This window comes from Andrographis paniculata, unplaced genomic scaffold (genome assembly GCF_009805555.1).
Source record: "Andrographis paniculata isolate CXL003 unplaced genomic scaffold, ASM980555v1 Contig32END, whole genome shotgun sequence".
Classification (NCBI taxonomy): domain Eukaryota; kingdom Viridiplantae; phylum Streptophyta; class Magnoliopsida; order Lamiales; family Acanthaceae; genus Andrographis; species Andrographis paniculata.
Window position 1 is genome coordinate 1357986 of NW_026137565.1, and position 5815 is coordinate 1363800.

General features: G+C 34.4%; 1 long non-coding RNA gene across 1 annotated transcript; it reads left to right on the top strand.

The window, feature by feature from the left end:
• The first annotated feature begins 1273 nt into the window (after positions 1-1273).
• LOC127248066 (uncharacterized) lies at positions 1274-2526 on the top strand. The gene is made up of 2 exons (XR_007837968.1): positions 1274-1361; positions 2481-2526. It is a non-coding gene; the product is annotated as an uncharacterized LOC127248066 (long non-coding RNA).
• The last annotated feature ends 3289 nt before the right edge of the window (positions 2527-5815 follow it).

The window sequence follows — 5815 nt, forward strand, 5'->3', positions numbered from 1 at the left end:
AAAATTGAGTCCGCGTTATGTTGGACCTTATGAAATTGTCGATCGAGTTGGTGATTGGGCCTATCGGTTGGCACTTCCAAATTCTATGGAGCGTATCCATAATGTGTTTCATATATCTCAGCTTCGTAGGTATGTTGCAGATCCTTCTCATATTTTATCTCCAGATGAGATAGAGCTGAATGAAGATCTTTCGTATGAAGAAAAGCCTCTGTGGATCATGGACACAAAGGTCCGAACCATGAGGAATCGAGATATTCGTATGGTGAAAGTAATGTGGTCCAGACATGGAGTGGAAGAGGCCACGTGGGAAGTAGAACAAGAAATGTTCAAAGCATACCCACAATTGTTTAATTAAGTTGCCTTGTTATGTGTTTGAGTTTAGATTTCGGGGACGAAATCTTTTTAAGGGGAGTGGATTGTAATGCCCCGATTTCGGAATGTATAAAATAATATTATTATAGCAAATAAATATTTTTATAATATTTTGGAATCAAGAAATTAATATTGTGGAATAAATTTTATTCCTATTTTATATATTGATTATGATTAAAAAGACTGTTAAACGGATAATATCAATGAGGATAAATATAAAATATAATATATAATTTAATAATATAATATAATAAATAAATAAATAAGATAAAGATGTTAATGTTAATAATAATATAATATAATATAATATAATATAATAATAATAATATAATATATATGTGTATATATATTATATATATATATATATAAAAACAAACAAACCTTACCTCGAAACGAAGGAACGCAGAAGACGAAACGCGAAGGAGAAGAAGAAAGGAGAAGAAAAATAAAAAAAGGAAGAAAAAGATTTAGCTGTCCGATTTTGATTCCGATTTCGGTATTGTATTCCTTGTTATACGTAGAACTTAATTATGGATTTTAATATGAATTTCAATATTGGGAATATTAAATTAGAAATTCTTTAAAAAATTCATAACCGGCTATTTGACTATTTAATCGACGAATTTTTTTAGCTGATAGCCTATTCGTAGTCCTAGTATTATATTCTGAGAATTTCGTATCGATCCGAGCCGAATGGAAAACGGCAGTATATCGCACCTGCCTGCTTGTTCATACCTTTGCGTATTTTTATTTAATAATCGGGCAATATAAATATTATGAGGTAGAAGGATTTTATAGCTAGAATATCATATTCTACTAAATATAAAAGTTTGGAGCCCGACGAGTTAATTATAGAAATTAGCTTTTGAATAAGCAGGTAGCTCCTGAGAATAAGCATAAGGCTCATCTGATTTGAGTAAATAATGGGACATGTGTACGTTGGAGGAGATTTGGGTGAAGTTATAAAATCCAGAAAGTATCGGTAGGAGGTAAGCAGTAGGGAATTAAATCTAATTTTAAGAAATTAGGTATTTATGTTGCATGTGATTCTGATTCTGATATTGATATGATATTATGTGGAATCATTTGGTCAGTGCATCTATATATGTATATATGTGTGTGTATATGCATGTGTGAAACTTCGTTTTACGATATTTGATATACGTATTTGATCGTGTTGGTGAATTTATGAAAAGGAGGATAGGTGGGCCGTCTCACCAGCCCTTTTCATTAAATTCACTTATTGACATGCTGCACACATCGCACGATTTATCGGATATGTTTTATGGATCTATCGTTTAGTCGCCGTGTGCGGTAGTGCTAGGCGAGGGCATCATCTGGGGTTAGGATATTCGACCCCGATGTACCGTAACACTTTGGCGATAGTGGACGATAGTAGTCGGACAACTGGGTGACTTAGTCGCACGGTCATTCAGGGATTAGACCCATTGCAGTTGAGACGTATTTGGTCTAATCATTCGTGTTCGGTGTTGTTCCACTCATTGGAGTAGCTACTAGTGAGGTCTACCGGTAGTTTAGGATCAGATGCCAAACTCCAAACGCGATCCCGTTAGGGCGTGCGAGGAGGAGTAGAGTTTCCGGGTTTCCTTCGGGTGATTCCAGGTTGCACGGATTCTACTACGTTACACGGGGTAGGGCTAGACAGGAGGGTCCTATCTTCGCTATCACAGACTATGGGGTGTCTTGTGGTTAATGGCGACAACGCTCGGCTATCCATGTATTGATTGCGGGAGTCGTATGGTGGGTATATGGAAGTGACCGGGTGACCGTTATATTATTATGGGTTTACCAGGTCCTTCCTTGAGCCGAGGATTTTCCGGCTATTTATTGATGATAGTCTAGTGAGCCGTTATTATGGAGCCGAGGTTATTCCGGTTGCTCACTTTGACATATGTATATGGGTATATGTGCATGAGTTGTCGATTTTGACATTATTGTTACATTATTTCAGTATGGGCATGGCATGGCATTTATTTTGCAAATGACGGAAATTAAACTCTATTTTCGAGCATGACATGGCATATTTTATGTTAGTTCTTAAAATGGATTTAATTCTAGACTGCTTTTAAGAAAAATATTTGATTCAGGTACGCATGGCACCTCCGGGACAGGGGACGTCTCGGGAGATAGAAAGACGGGCTGAATGAGTGAACTGCATCTGATGTATTATATGTAAATTCTAACTAGAAAAACCTCCCGTTTTGGGAGTATGTTTTTGTAAATATTTATAAACTATTTTTTTGGGAATAATAAAATGCTTATATAATTAATTTTAGCCTTAACACTGTGTTGTGGGGCCTGAAGTAGGAGGTGACGACCTCATGATGCAGTGTGGCGGTAGCATTTCCAGTATGAGCCAACTGGGGGTGTTACAGGAATTGACATTGAACATCCTGTACCTCATGTACATACTCAAAATGGTCTAGTTGAATCACTTATAAAAAGGTTGCAATTAATTGCAAGCCCTATATTGATGAAATGTAAGCTTCCCATATTTGTTTGAGGATATGCAATTATACATGCAGCAACACTGATAAAATTAAGACAAACAAGTTATAATAGCTACTTCCCGGTACAATTAGTGTATAATGAAAAGCCCAATATTTCACATTGAGAACTTTTGGGTGCGCAGTTTATGTGTCAATTGCACTGCCCAACGTACAAAAATGGGCCCCCAACGGAGATTGGGGATATATGTCGGGTACGAATCACCATCTAATATTAAATATTTTGAACCATTAACTGGTCGTTTACGACTCATTTTGCTGATTGTCATTTTTACAAGTAACATTTCCCGACATTAGGGGGAGAAACTGATCAACTGAAAAAGAAAATTACTTGGAAAATACCATTCAGTTTTCTTGATCCTCGTACAAGTCAAAGTGAATTAGAGGTGCAAAGAATTTTATATTTGCAGCGAATAGCAAATCAGTTGCCTGATGCTTTTTGTGACGCCAGCAGGGTCACTAGATCTTATATAGCTGCTGAAAATGTACTTGCTAAAATTGTTATTCCTTGAGACAAAATACAAAGTGCTAATGAATCAAATGAACGCCTAAAGTGTGGCAGACCTGTAGGTTCCAAAGATAAAAATCCTCGAAAGAAAAGAGGAACAAATAAAGAAATTGATCATAATAAACTTGATGAGGATGTTAATCCTAATAGAATTTCTCCTGAAGAGAATAAAATTATTGAAAATTGAATAAATTATGTTACTACTGGAAAGCATTGGAACCGAAATGATACAATTATGGATAATGCTTTTGCATATAATGTAGCATTTGATCTAATGGAAAATGACGATGATCCATAACCTAGATCAGTTGATGAATGTCGGAAAATAATAGATTGGCCAAAATGGAAAGATGCGATCCAGTCTGAATTAAATTCACTGGCAAAACGGAAAGTTTTTGGACTCATTGTTCAAACACCTGAAGGTGTTAAGCCTGTTGGCTATAAATGGGTATTTGTTCGAAAGTGAAATGAGAATAATGAAATTGTCAGATATAAAGCAAGACTTGTTGCCCAAGGTTTTTCACAAAGACCTGGATTTGATTTTAATGAAACATATTCTCTAGTAATGAATGTAATAACATTTCGATATCTTGTCAGTTTGACAGTACATGAAAATTTGGATATGCGTCTGATGGACGTTGTAACTGCATATTTATATGGCTCATTGGATAGTGATATTTACATGAAAATTCCTGAAGAATTTAGTATGCATGATGCATACAAATCAAAGCCAAAAGAATGTTATTCTATTAAATTAAAAAAGTCTTTGTATGGGCTCAAACAATCTGGTCGCATGTGGTATAATCATCTCATTGAATCATTATTGAAAGAGAGATATGCCAATGATTCTACTTGTCCGTGTGTTTTTATAAAGAAATATGAGAGAAATTTTGTGATAATAGTTGTTTGTGTGAATGACTTAAATTTAATTGGAACCCCTAATGAGGAACTCTCGATCCTATTAAAGATCATTTTAGACCAAAAGAGAAGAATGAGGAAGCATTTGGTCCTGAAGTACCATATTTAAGTGTTATTGGTGCACTAATGTATCTAGCTAACAGTACTAGACCAGATATAGCATTTACTGTAAATTTATTGGCCAGATTTAGTGCAATGCCAACACAACGACATTGGAAAGGAATCAAACATATTTTTCGTTATCTCCAAGGATCTATTGATCTTGGTCTATTATATCCAAAAGGATCTCGACATTAATTGATTGGATATGCAGATGCTAGGTATCTTTCTGACCCGCATAAAGTCAAGTTTCAGACTGACTATATGTTTACTTGTGGCGGTATAGCGGTATCTTGAAGATCCACTAAACAAACATTAACCGCCACATCTTCAAATCATGCAGAAATAATAGCAATTCATGAGGCCATTGGAGAGTGTGTTTGGCTAAGATCAATGATTCACCACATTTTACAGAATTGTGGTTTGAAATATGAAAATGATAATCCTCATACTATTTCGTACGAAGATAATGTAGCTTGTATAGCGCAACTGAATGAATGATATATCAAGGGAAATAGAACGAAACATATTTCACCGAAATTTTTCTTTACTCATTATCTCCAGAAAAAATGGTGAAATAAATGTGCAGCAGATTCGATCAAACCAAAATTTAGTAGATTCGATCAGACCAAATGAATTATTAGATTTGGCATTAAACTAGTTTACTCTCTTTTACTCCCTCACTCTCTATCGTCTCTCTCACTCTCTCTCTATATTATATATACACACTTTTTCTCCCTTCTACTTTATCTCTCTAAATACATATATATATCCATACACATATTACAATATCTATATTATTATATATTATTATTAGTAGTAGTATTTTCATATTTTGTTATATATTTTATAACAGTTGTAGTAATTAAAAAAATATTGAAATAACTATATTTACATAAAATTCTCCAATTTTTCTTCTAAAAACATGTGCTCCGTAAGGAACAGTCTGGTGGTGTGGGGGTTGGCGATTATTATTTTTGTCAAACTTTTGCTATCAAATGTATATAAGTTTTAATTATTGTGCTAAAATAATAAAAAATATGACTAAAAATAGTTTATCCTACGGCCCAACACCCGGTTAACCTTAGCCGGCCAGATCGACAAAAATGGAGAAGCAGCCTAGCCTAGTGGAAGCAGAAGAGGCAAAAGACCTGGTGAGAGATGGTGGAAAAAAGAGTTGAGGTTGTTAGAGAAAAATAAAGATGAAAGATTTTATCTAAAAAGAAAATAACAGGATTCAAAATTACATTATAGATTGAGCACGCGATCATATTCATCTTCTTCGTAATAATTTCTTGCAATTTTTTCTATGTATTTTTCTCCTATAACAAAATTAATTTTTACAATCTTTTCCATTAATTTTCAGCTTCTTTAATTTCAATTTATAGCA